The sequence below is a fragment of the Papaver somniferum genome, chromosome 7, assembly GCF_003573695.1.
Source record: "Papaver somniferum cultivar HN1 chromosome 7, ASM357369v1, whole genome shotgun sequence".
In the NCBI taxonomy this organism is placed as follows: domain Eukaryota; kingdom Viridiplantae; phylum Streptophyta; class Magnoliopsida; order Ranunculales; family Papaveraceae; genus Papaver; species Papaver somniferum.
In genome coordinates, this window is record NC_039364.1 from 28736696 (window position 1) to 28750475 (window position 13780).

A 13780-nucleotide genomic window follows, 5' to 3' on the forward strand; every position below is an offset into this window, starting at 1 on the left:
ATCTCCAGCAGTTCTGGTGGAACCAAATCTAATAAAAGGAAACTGATGAAACAAATGTTTCCTCTTCCTTCATTACACAGTCATAGCATGGTCTGTAGAATTTCCAAAATGGGATCTAAGGGCCTTCATATGCTCTTTTTTATTCTCTATCAAAGCATTTATCTTAGAAGTCTCCACACACAAATGTGTCAATGAACACCTAAATGAATCTTCACGTCTTTTCCCTGCAAAACAAAACTGATTTTAGTCAAAAATAGAATAAACTAACACTTCCGAACCAATACTGGTCGAACCAAAGAAGGAAAGAATGATGAAACCAAAAATGGTTTCATCAAATCTTACCATAATTAACCAACACCACCAAACCAGTATTGGTGGAACCATTTTTGACAAGGGAAGAATGATGAGACCAAAAATGGTTTCATCAAAACAACCAGAACTAATAACACACCAACAGATTTTTGGTGGAACTAAATTTGACAAAAGTGAAAATAATGGAACCAATAATGGTTTCATCACAACAACCAAAATTAATCAACACACCAACAAAGTTTGTAACCAAAGTTATATAAAGTGAAAATACTGCAACCAACAATGGTTTCATCAAAACAATCAGAATTAATCAACACACCAACAGAGTTTTGGTGATGAAACCAAACAGCTAAACCAACAATTATTTTACTGAGAAATTCATCATTAGTGATCAGTTTACGAACAACAGATAAAACGATGATGAAACCAAACAGATAAAACGTCGATCCGTGTTAGTTCAAATGCTTAATAATTTACGAAGAACATGAAACAAAAGATTCAATTTACCTTTTGGAGTATTTTTAATCGTTTTACGGAGCAATTTATCTTTCTTCTTCACTTGTTGAGCATTTTTCTTCACCATTTTTACCAAATTTTCTGATTTTGGTTTCTACTCTTTTGATTTTAGGTCATAATTTATTTCAATTTTAATTTCTAATCTTAGGTTTCAGGAGAATCAATTGTTTATCAGTTCAAATGAAAGAAAAACGATTTCGTAGATATGTTTCTGATTTTCGAGAAGCAAGGGAAAGAGAATAGGAAAAAGAAGAACGATGGAATCAAGGAAATGTGAGTGTTTAGTTGTTCTTTTAGTTTTAGGCTGAAAAAAACAAGGGTTATTTCGGACAGTTCTGGGATTTTGGGGTTTTTTTTAACTCATTTGTTTTGTCGGGCCTATTTTGTATCGATGTAGACAGCCTTGGGGCTGTAACGCGCGCGTTATATTTTTAATGCTAAACTTATTATGCTTTTAAACATGTGTTTCCAAGTGCTTTTCTTAGAAATATTCAAGGTCCTACTACGACATGCTTTAGTTAGGCCAACTAAAAGGAAGTGTGGGGAGTCTCTAACTCTCTATGGCGGATGAGATCAATCCTCATGTTTTACCTGGTACTCGGTCTTTGGTGGCTCCTCATCCAAGTCAGAATGTAGTTGAAATAACGAGGGTACCAAGTACACCACAATCTTTTCGATATCAACCTATTTGGGATACACCTTGTGTAATTTAAATTAGACAAGTACTGTCAAGGAGATTACTTTCCAATGGGTATATAAAATAGGTATTGAAACCAAACTAACTATTATGATCAGTACCCAAGTGTTGTACTAACGTATAGTGCAATTACTTTATTATAACTAAACAATATTTATAACACGGAAAGTACAACGAAATTTTGTTAACGAAGAAACCACAAATGCGGGGAAAAAAACCCTGGGACTAGGGGTGTAAATTCGGGCAGGCCGGGCCGCCCGACCCAAAAACTAAGACAGGCCGGGCATGACAGGATTAATATTTGTGAGCCCGTAAACAAATTCAGGACGGACAGGCCGGGCACAAGTAGATAATTTGTTACCCAAAGACCGCCCAAAGCCCGCTTTTTATACGGGCAGGCCAGATCGGGCCGGACAAGCCACTATTTTTTTTTTTAAGTTTAAATTTTCAAATAAACGGTATTAAATACAATATCCTTTCCTTTCCAACATCGCATATCGTAAGTGATAGTATTATTTTATATTTAAGTTACACTGACAAATTTTTAATTTTAGCCTATAATAAATAATTAATTAGAGTACAATAAATTTTCTAATAAGAAAATATATTACCATTAATGTTTTGAAAAGGTTAATTATAAGTAAAAACAATTATATATTTTATTTTTCTTGACACAAAATTGACAATTATAAAATTGTAACTTTTAAGTCTTTTTAAGAGGATATTAAATCATTAATTGCACATAGAAGGCTTTCAGGCCGGGCACCAGGCCGGGTATCAGGCCGGGCATCATAATTAATCGCAAAGCCCGAGACCGCCCAATAATTTAATCCAGGCCGGGCCGGGTGGTCCATGACGGGCCATAACAGGCTTTGGGCTACTTCGGGTACAGGCGGGCTCGGGCGGATACAGGCAGGCCGAGTATTTTCGGGTATTATTTACACCCCTACCTGGGACCTAGCTAGTCTAGTATTGAATACTCTCAGAATTAAGCCGTTATACAAAGACTACTACCAACTTCGTATAGTTGAGAGAAAGTAAATTAAATCCAAGTTACCTAGTTCCTATAGTATCCCTGTGCCTACTACAATTTGGTCAATGCACGTGAATATAAAGATAGAATCTACTATCTTAAGTTGCTCGACCAGCTTTCAAGACTTCTATCTTCAGTTATTCTGAAACGGTAAATGACTAACCTGTATTCCTTAACGCTATATAATTCTCAAGAACTAAATCATAGATGTTTGTTAAGTTGTATAAAGGATCTTCCGTTTACATAAACTTATATTTATCGGTTTAGATCAACCACGATCTAGATTATCGAGATAATCCAATCTTAGTTTACAACCTATCAAATTCGGATCCTGAAAAGAACCACCAAATGATAGATCGTCAATCTCCACGACAAGCTATAAGATGTCAATCAGGATAAACAACTTATGTCGGATCCCAGTCAATCAAGTGTGCGCGCAGTATATCACAATGATTAGAAACTAATCAGAAATCTTCTTGTCTTCAAATCTTCGGTCTTTAATGTACCTGCATAAATAACTTGATTTCCTTATGATCAATGACGCACATAGTGGAGTGTGTTAAGAACAAATGATCATAAGTCTATCTTCAGTTCTAAAAACAGTTCTAAAATTTGTTGATCCTTGATCTTGTTCGAGTGACCTTATATTAGAAGAGAAGTGATAGGTGTCTTAAACATCTTATTTATCATTTATTGTTTATGCTTTCTTTGCTATTTTTCTTGTGAATTATGTATCTTATGATTGTTTTGAGTAATTTATCAGGTACTTTGGAGTTATTTGGAGTATAAGAAGAGGAAATCACTTCAAATTGTGTAAGAAAGGAATAATGGTCAGTTCATGGAAAATGTATATTGGGATCCTGGGTAAGGATTTGGGATAAAAATTCAGAATAGCCCATACCTAATGTGAGGTGTATAAATCCTTGTTTTCTATCTAAACCTAGATCGGCCAATTGGTTGCTCTCAGTTCGATTTCATCACTGCAAGGACAAGGATAAGGGGAGCCAGGGCAAGGATAAGGGGCAAACATTTAGAACATCCCACACCTAATATGGGGTGCATAAATCCTTATTTTCTATCTAAACCTAGATCGTCCAGTTGGTTGCAGCTCAGTTCAATTTCATCATTGCAACAAACTCTCACTGCTGTTAAGATTCAAGCCGACAAACTTAGATCGATGGTTCGAGCCAAGGGTCTGATGGGCGTTTTAGAAAGAGTGGGATTTGTGGTGAACAGAAAAGGTGGTGACTGAAGTTAGTTTCAAGTTGAAATTGATAATGGTTTGTTTGACTTTGTGAATCAAGAAAGAATTGAGTCTAAAACTATATACGGTGAACTTGAAACGACGACGGTACCCAAATACGCCACAATATTTTAATTTCAACCCATTAGTATGATATCAAGTGTGATCTTCTATGGACAAATTCGAGACAATACGACAACTTGATATTCACTTGACAATAGTTACGGTGCTAGACCGATTGAATATAGGATCAAAGTCAAGTGATTAAGATTAACGTATAAGTGTAATTTTCTTTATTATAATAAGAAAAATATAATGTGGAAGTAAAGTAAATGACACAACAAGATTTTGTTAATGAGGAAACTGCAAATGCGGAAAACCCCCGGGACCTAGTCCAGTTTTGAATACTCTTAGTATTAAGCCGCTATACAAAGAACAAAAGCCAACTTCGTATAGTTGAGACCAAGTAAACTACCCCTAGTTACTTAGTACACTCAGCATCACTGCGTTGACCTTTTGGTCACGCACGTGAATCTCAAGATAGAAATCAATATCTCAAGTTGCTTTACTCCTTTTGATCGTATTCCAAACAGTAAATGAACAAATTTGTTTGGTAACCACTCTATTCAATCTTTGGTAAAATATATGTTGAGTTGTCAACAAAGGATCTTAAGTCTTATGTTTAATCTAATAAACTCATTTGTCTGGTTAGATCAATCTGAATATTAATTACCGAAATAATCAATTTCCTGATTTGCAATCAAACAATATATAACTCAAAGAGAAACTATAAATTGATGCGGATATTAACAACTAGATAATCACAAGTCTACCAAAAAGATCTAGTTGGATCCCATCCGATCAATATGTGTGCACAAAATTCACAAGATAGGAAAACTAATTAGATAAATCTTCATCGTCTTCAAATCTTCGATTATCTTTAAAGTACATGCACACAAAAACTTGAATCATCTTGTGATCAATCACGCACAGTCAGGAGTCTGTTAACAATGGATTATCACAAGATGTCTTTAGATCTAACAACAGTTCTAAAGACCCCGTCGATACTTTGATCTAGTTTGAGTGACCCTTATGTCAGAAGAGAAAGATCTCAAGAATATTCAAACTAGGTGCAATCAAATTTTCAACAACCGTTAGTAAATCAAATCAATAATCGGAAACTAAAATAACAATGCAATTATCTTGTAGGATCAGAATCTCGCAATGACAATGTTTCAGCGAAATTATCAATGACACATCACAATAGCGTCGCAGAACAATTTCAGAAATGATAAAATAAATGACGTCAGCTAAGATCACGAGAAAGATATGATAGTCCTGCGAAAAATAGAGAGTTTGCGAAATTAACATTTGTAAGGTTGCGAGAATGTCGCAGACCATATCCGAAAATAAAGGATAGATTAGCTGTCATCCACTATGTATTTCCTCATAAATAGTCGTTCGAGTTGTAAAGAGAGGGAGAGATCTTTTTTGAGTAAGAAACAAGTAAATAGGAGAGAGAAAGTCTAGAGCATAGATCATTCTTGACTTCTTTATATTTTCTTGTAAGAACATTCAAAGATTAATCAATAAAATTAAGAGTGTAAACCTAAAATTGAGTCGATTAATGACGAAATCATATGAGGGGTGTAGTGTAGGATTTCCTGAAACTACATAATGGCGCTAGAAACAGGGAGGTGTTGAAGATTATTCTAGAAAAAGCTGAAGATTGATATTGAGATTTGTGAAAAATTAGAGTGATTGATTAAGAATTTTCCATAATTTCTTGCAATATTGTTAACATTGAAGAAATGGCTAGAAGAAGAAATACATCCAAACAACCGACTACTGTTAGAAGAAGCAAAAGAATTGCTGGAAGAGAAAGAAGTGAAACGGGAGAATCTACTAGAATGAGAAGTAATAGAGAAAATCAAATTCAACCACCAATTCAACAAACACTAGTTCAATAGAGGAATACAGATTATGATAGGGTGAGCATACACACTTGCAATCAAATTCAGCAGAAGAAGAAGAAGAAGAGCAACAAAACAGAAATTATAGACAGGAAGAGAGAAATCAGGAAGCAGATGAGGAAATTGGAGCGTTAGAAACGTTGAGACGAAGAATACATGAAGAAAGAAGAGCTGAGGCAGAAGAACGTGCAAATTTAGCAAGGAAAAATCACGAATTAAGGATGGAGAATATAAGACTACAGAATAGAAGATCGAGAAGTATTACAAAATCATATACAAGATCGACTAGTAGAGAAATGAGGCGAAACTCACCCACAATCAATGCTGGAAACAATATTCAAGAAGAAATATCAAATCCTAATGAAGAATATCGCGAAAATAGAGAAAGAACTGATGATCGTTACGTTCCACAAAATGAAACTTTTGATGATGGGCAAAATGGTGGAAATCAAGAGAACGGACAACATCAGGGACGAAATGACCAAGATGGCGAAGGAAATCGAGAGGAAGGGAGAAGAATTTTACATGTGAGAGAAACTCAAAGAAATCAACAAACAATTGAAGAAGAAATTGAAATATATTATGCTGAACAAGCACGTTTAATCTGCGAACGTGAAAGATTGAGAGCGGAAATGGGAGAACAAGAGCTTCAGGAGACAATTCGCCAGAACAATCATGAAAATCGAGAAAGAAGGCGTATACAAAATCGGAATAACGGTAATCTCAATGAGGAGTATGATAGAGTAAAGAGGATGGCTGAAAGACAGCAAATTGAATTGATAAGAAATGAACAAAATCATGGAGGGGAAAATGAAAGTCATCATCATATGCGAATTCAAGATAGAGATGAGGAAGAGAATCGCAGAAGAAGACGGGATGAGGATAATGAAGAAGATATGCAAAATTTCGCGAGAGAAGATAGACATGAACGCAGAAGAAGAGAGGCGAAATTAAAGAGACCAATGGATCAAGATTCAGGTGTAAATAAACAAATCTTGAAAGAATTAGAAGAAATGAGAGGAATGATAAATAATATAGGAGAAGTAAGTATAAGACAATTGGATGAAGCAATAGAAGAAGCTGCGAAAACTCCATTTACAAGGGAAGTACAATTAGGAGGAATACCACCGAAATGCAATTTGCCCGCATTAACCAGCATTTTTGATGGAAAAACTTGTGCAATTTAGTACATTAAAGCCTATGTGAGGTGCAAGTTACAATGGGAAAATCATGTATTGTGCAAATATTTTGCATCCAGCTTAACATGAGAGGCGTTAAAATGGTTTGAAGGTCTACCAAAGAACACAATAACCTCCTTCAATCATTTGCTGACTACATTCTTGGGGGAATATATAAGTAATAATTCCTCGCGACCTGGTATAGAAGATGTGTTTGGATTAAAACAAAGGATTGGCGAAAGTTTGAAACACCTGACTAAAAGATGGAGAACTATGTGTAGCGAAATGGCTGGCCGTGTAGATGAGAGATATCTTATATTATCATTTATCAATGCTATGTTTGCAACAAACCTATTGTATGTCCAAATTTTCAGAGTCAAGAATACGATCACAATGACTGAATTGCGAGAACTTCAAGAAGAATACATTGCTCTAGAGGAAAGACAAAATGAAATGGAATCATATCCCGTTGCGAACACCAGCTCACAAACAGCGAATACAAGCTTATTACCCAAGCTAATAAACACAGTGGAGAATACTTCGCAAGTACAACAAGAGAAGGTGACAAGTAACAATCAACAGAAATTGGTAGCTATGGGGAGCCGAGATCAAGAAGAGTATGAAAGAGAAAGAAATTTTTACAATCGTGGAGGAAATAACAAGATTCAAAGACTCCATCAACCGCAAGAAACTTATGGAGGTCAAAGACAAAACTATAATAGAGGACAAGGAGGTCACAAGGTAGTATGGGAAGAAATCAAGATGCCACCTCTAAATGCAAGTGTGGAGAAGATATGGGAAGTTATAATCTTGATGGAGAATATACCAACACCATGGAACATGGGAACGGAACCACCTTCAAACCACAGAAGTCATGAGTTTTGCTATTATCATCATTTTCATGGACATACCAAAAATGATTGCAGAAATGTAAAAAGAATTATTTTGAGAATGATAGATCAAGAAAAATTAAACGACTTTCTGGTAGGGCATCCACAATCTCAAGCACCGCCACCACCACCAGAATATCACAAAGTGAATACGATGAAAAAGAAAGAAACATTCTTCATAGAAGTTGGTGCAAAAGCAAAAAATCTATTCTGTCACTCTATCGTACATTCATATAAGACAATTGAAGATTTTCATGATAATGTTTTGAGTAGAGTGTTCGCAAGAAATAATGATGGAAGAGAAACTATGAATATTGCGAAAATCTCGCCACTAGAGGAATAGTAGAAACAAATCATTTCTTTTACCGCAGAAAAAATTCCCGAAGGAGAAGAGGTGCATGACAATCCATTGGTAGTAAAATTAGAAATTAATACAAAACCGAAAGAAGATGAGGATGATGAAGCTGCAGATTCATGGGAAATCAATAGAATTCTAATCGATACTGGAAGCTCTGTGAACATCTTATTTTATCATACTTACAAAACCATGGGTGGAAGAGATGATGATCTTATACCATCAACATATAAGATATATGGTTTTAATGGTACTGCTAACAAGCCTAAAGGGGAGGTTACTATGCAAATTCCATTGAAAGGAATATCTTCTGAAATCTTATTCTGTGTCGTTGATGTAGAATCACCCTACAATGAGTTAATTGGTCTACCTTGGCTACATGGGATTCTAGGTGTAGCTTCAACTTTCCACCAGTGCATCAAATTCCCTCACCCCAGTGGTGTAGGAATCCTAAAGGGAGATTGGGTTGAAGGAAAGAGGCGTTACGAAACTGAGATAGAATCTTGCGAAGGAAGAGCAAACAAGAAGGAAAATTGACGAAAAAAAATCAAAGATACACAAAGAAGTGAGAGATTGATGGTGGATGCAATCGAAAGGAAAGGAGAAGAGATGTTGCGAAACTAATGCTAGCTCAGAATAAAAATGATGAACATACCACTACTAAGGAAGCAGTAGCAGAAAATAATATAAAGAAGCAGAGTATGATAAAGGTAATAAAAACAAGAAATGTATGAATGATTAAGTTGTTGCGATACTCTCGCAATAAGCAAAATTCTCAAAAATACATTTGATTGAATGGAAAAAATTGAGATTGCGAAATTCAGATACAATATGATGATTTGCGAGACTCTCGTAGAGATAATGAATTTACAGAAAGTAATCAGAGAAAAATGACAAAAGAGAAAGAGGCGAACCTTTATGGCGTACACCCTAGTTCGCGAATACAATTTCGCAAGAGGCAAATGTAAGACCTAAAGTACGTCATATAAGGGGGTACCTATTGCATGACTCAGGGAAAGGCTACACCGCCACCAGAACCTGAGTCATGGAGATTTGGGGTCAATGAAGCCCATCTGGGAGAGGCACCTTGGATTCTCAGCTTAAGCATATAACTTAGGTTGGGCGACTAAGGTAATAAGGACTCTCCCAGGGAGTGCATATCTGATCAAGGATCCGAGGTACACGGTTGAGTCAAGAGTGCCAGAGACGTTTGAAGCGTACTTTGCCATTCTTGACAAGTATTGGCTTATACTGCACTCGGCCTGAAGAAAACCCCACTTAGGGTGCAGAGGCTACGAAAACAACTGGTTGTTGTTAAGACTGGATAGGAGGAGATAACCTTGTATGGTAGAAGTACACCTCCTTGAAGGGGAAACCAGGGGGAGATAAGGGCCGCACCCTCCATTAGGGAGCTGATAAGTGTCTTAAGACGCAAATGTCATGAGACTTTTTATTCGCAAGGATATTAAGGCTTTTCATATTTGTGCAACAATCCTGAAGAGGCAATAATACAAAAGAAAAGGATAAGACGATATCAATGGGTTTTCGCGTGAAAGTGCGAAGACGTCCTGCGATTTCGTCGCAAGACGGCAATGTCATGGGGCTTCATTTTCGCAAGAATATTTAGGCCTGTCATATTGTCGCAACATTCCTGAAGAGGCCATAATACAAAAGAAAAAGTTAAGGCAAGATCAATGGGTTTTTGCATGAAAGTGCAAGGACGTCCTGCGATTTTGTCGCAATGACAAGAGGTGGTATAATAAGACCTTTAATTAGGAAGGCAAAATAAGACCACACAGGAATGAGATTTTGAAAAGAAACAAAATTCACTTCGCATAAGATTGCGAAGTTATACATTAAGAAATTTTTTATGAAATCTCTCATTTGGATTCAAATAACAGAGGCAAGTATGGGAATGTATGAAATTAGAAAATATTATTTGTCTCCGTATGATAGATTTACTCAGAGATTCAAGAATTAATGATTATATTGATTAACTGTATTGCAAAGAAGAATTGTTTTGATTAATGCAGGTCAAAATGAAAGAAACACAAATATACAGAAAGAAGAAATAAATGTACAAGTATTACAAAGAATCAAAGCAAGAAATAAAGACTACTTCTTAGTTAATCCTTCATTATCTTCATCAGACTTGTTCCCTTCTTCGTCTGCGTCGGAATCTTCATCACCATCAGAACTTCCATCTCTATCAGATTCTTCATCGTCAGCTTCGCTATCAGAGATAATCAAACTGGGAGTATTCTGTGGGATTTCTTCCAAGAGACAAGGATAATCAGAATGTAGGATATTATGATCGTCACAAACCATTTGGATAGTTTGATTGCGAAAATGCATAGCATCATTCTTAAAATTCGCAACAGTGATCTTGATTTGATTCTTTAATCTAGAATACTTGTCGTTGCGAGAAGAAAGATTCTTTGCGAGTTCCTCCTTTTCAGCTTCAAGTTCTTCAATCTTTTCACGATATCTATTTTTCAGAATATGCGAACAAAAGACAATCAATTATTAACTTGATGAGAATTCAGAAGAAGAAAAAGATTAGTAAAGAAGAACAGTTAGTAACCTTCTCTGTCAGAAATCATATCTCTAATCAAGGTTGTATGCTCAACTTGGAGACTAACATTTACACCTAAATCTTTTCTAGCATCATCTAAGATTTTCGCAGCCCAAACAAATTCATCCTCACTACTTATAAGAAGATGAGAACGAATCTGATTTTCCCTTTTGCAGAGTTCGATATTCTTGCGGTTAGCTTCATCTCGTTCAAGTTGAACTTCAAGAAGAGCCTCTTGGAATTTCGCCAAAGCCTTGGTACCTTGATCAGAGATGCGATCCTTATCATCTATGAGACCGCTAATTTTGGTTCTTAACTCATTGGTTTTAACTTTAGAATCAAGAAGGAGACGCTTAAATAGGTTGGCTAAGCCTAAACTAGATCTATGATCAATTTCTAAGAGACAAAATTTAGATCTAAGCTCATTTAGAGAAAGAGATGAAATTCTATCATTTGAGAAGTTATTTAAGGAATTGTTAAGACGCTCAAGAAGGGATCATTATCCAATGCATTAAGAAATGAACGAAGAAGGGTAGATTCATCAGAAAGACCATAAATGTCTGCAAAAAAGATCATTTAAATAAGATAAAACAACAGGGTGAATGAATAAAGGGAAAAGAGAAAAGTAACATACCATAAAGCTGATTATTAGCTTGCTGAAGACTAGAGATTTTGTTCTTATACGAAGAAGAATCAATTTCTAATTGTCTATTTTTCTCGCGAAGACCTTTAACTTCAGCTTCCAATTCTTCATTCTTTTTGCGAAATTGAAGATTCTTCTTTTCAAGATTTTCGCGTCTTCTTTCTAGATCTGAGGCAACAGCAAAAAAAGCTTTTCCAGCCTGCAAAAAAAAAAAAATTAATATAAAAAGAAATTTTGAGTTATAACAATGAAGAAGTAAAAGGATAAAAGTATACCAGACTATTGAGAGAATGCAAGAAGTCGGGAGTCACTGATCTAGAAACTCCACGAAGAGAGCTATCACCATCCAGTAAAGGGACATCGCAAAGGGTAGCGAGAGCTTTGCAGGTATTTGCGAATTGGATATCTCCCATTCCTTGTAAAGAATCAGAAAAGAGGCCAGAGAGCTTAGCCAAAGAAGATTCATGTGGAGAATCTTCACTTGCAGCAAGATCATCATTGTCCTCATCACCCTTGTCACTTTCGTAATTTTCGTGAGGAGGAATATTTGAAGGAGAAGAAGAACGAACTTTCCTTTTCCCTGCGAAGAGCACCTTTACCTTTATTACCAATCTTCACAACATCGGCAAATTCTTCTACTTCAGCAATAATCTTCACACACAGATAGAAATAAGAAATGGAAGCATGGAAGTAACAATATATTGTTTAAAATCATAAGAGAAAATTGAAGAAAATTTAAAATCATAAGAGAAAATTTCTTACTTCATCTGTGTATGAGCGAAGAGCTAACAGAGTACTAGATTTCCCAGTCCTGTTATAACTATCTTTCAGTTTTTGGATTTGCGGAATGTCGCAAGAGTTAGCGAACAGAATAATAAAAATCAATAAAGAAATATAAAGTGAGTTAAATGGGAAGAAACATACCTCTTTCTCCTTCTCGGTCCAAGAGAAAACCCAAGGTTGATAAGCAGCGAGATTCGCAGGAAGAACATTTGACCAAGCAATGTAGGGTCCTTTTAGCATTAAAGGAAAAACACACCATTTATCATCTTTGGATTGGCTAGGAGTTGTGTTTTTACCAGAATGCCAGTCAATATCTTGCATGACAATTTTGGCTTCATCAATGTTATCATTCCTTTTTAAGAGAATACCCCAGCGAGTATTCTCTTTCTTCATGGAGATAAGTTCATAGTTCTCAAAGAAATTCGCTACTGTATATTTCTCAGTAACTATCTATAGGTTTGCGAATTTAGGATCCCTAAGTTCTTTGGAATACATAGATCCTCTACCAGTACCACGATTTGCGAACTCTAGCATCAGACGGATGCAGTCCCCACTCAGTTGGAAGATAGCTCGCGAAAATCCCGAGTGAGCGAGAATTTCATAAAATAAAGGAAGATCTGGGTTATAAATAGGAATAGGGAGACCTGCGAGAATCTGACCTGGCGAAATTATGATTGATTGATCATCACAATACTGATCAGAGAAAAGTTTGACGGAAAGAATTGATTTGGCATTTTCACCAGGAATGGTGGAGAGTGTGAAACCTTTATCAGCAAGATCTTTTTGGACATCTTGTAAATTCTTCTTATATCTATGACCACTTGGAGCCATGTTTGAATAGAGTATGGGAATGAATAAAAAGTAAGAGGATTGAAGGAGGAAAAAATTACAGCAGCAGAACTTGCAGAAGAATAACAGAGTTGCAGAGATGAGAGAATAAAAATAGAAGAGAAAACAAAAAAAAAAAGTGGAAAGAAGAGTAAGAAGAGTATATAAATGAGATTTTTTTACTCGAAGAAATAAACACCATTAAGACGAAGAGACGTGAGCGGTTGAAAAGTAGCGGTTACAGAAGACGTGTCAAGAAACAAATGGAAGAAAGAATACGTGTGATAAATGCAGAATATGAAAAGATGAACAGCTGCGGAATTTCTCACATCATTCTCTACTTTGCAGAGAAGATATGAGAAGAGGCAAGATATAGGATCAGAATCTCGCAATGACAATGTTTCAACGAAATTATCAATGTCACAACACAATAGCGTCGCAGAACAATTTCAGAAATGATAAAATAAATGACGTCAGCTAAGATCACGAGAAAGATATGATAGTCCTGCGAAAATTAGAGAGTTTGCGAAATTAACATTTGTAAGGTTGCGAGAATGTCGCAGACCATATCCGAAAATAAAGGACAGATTAGCTGTCATCCACTATGTATTTCCTTACAAATAGTCGTTCGAGTTATAAAGAGAGGGAGAGATCTTTTTTGAGTAAGAAACAAGTAAATAGGAGAGAGAAAGTCTAAAGCTGAGATCATTCTTGACTTCTTTATCTTTTCTTGTAAGAACATTCAAAGATTAAT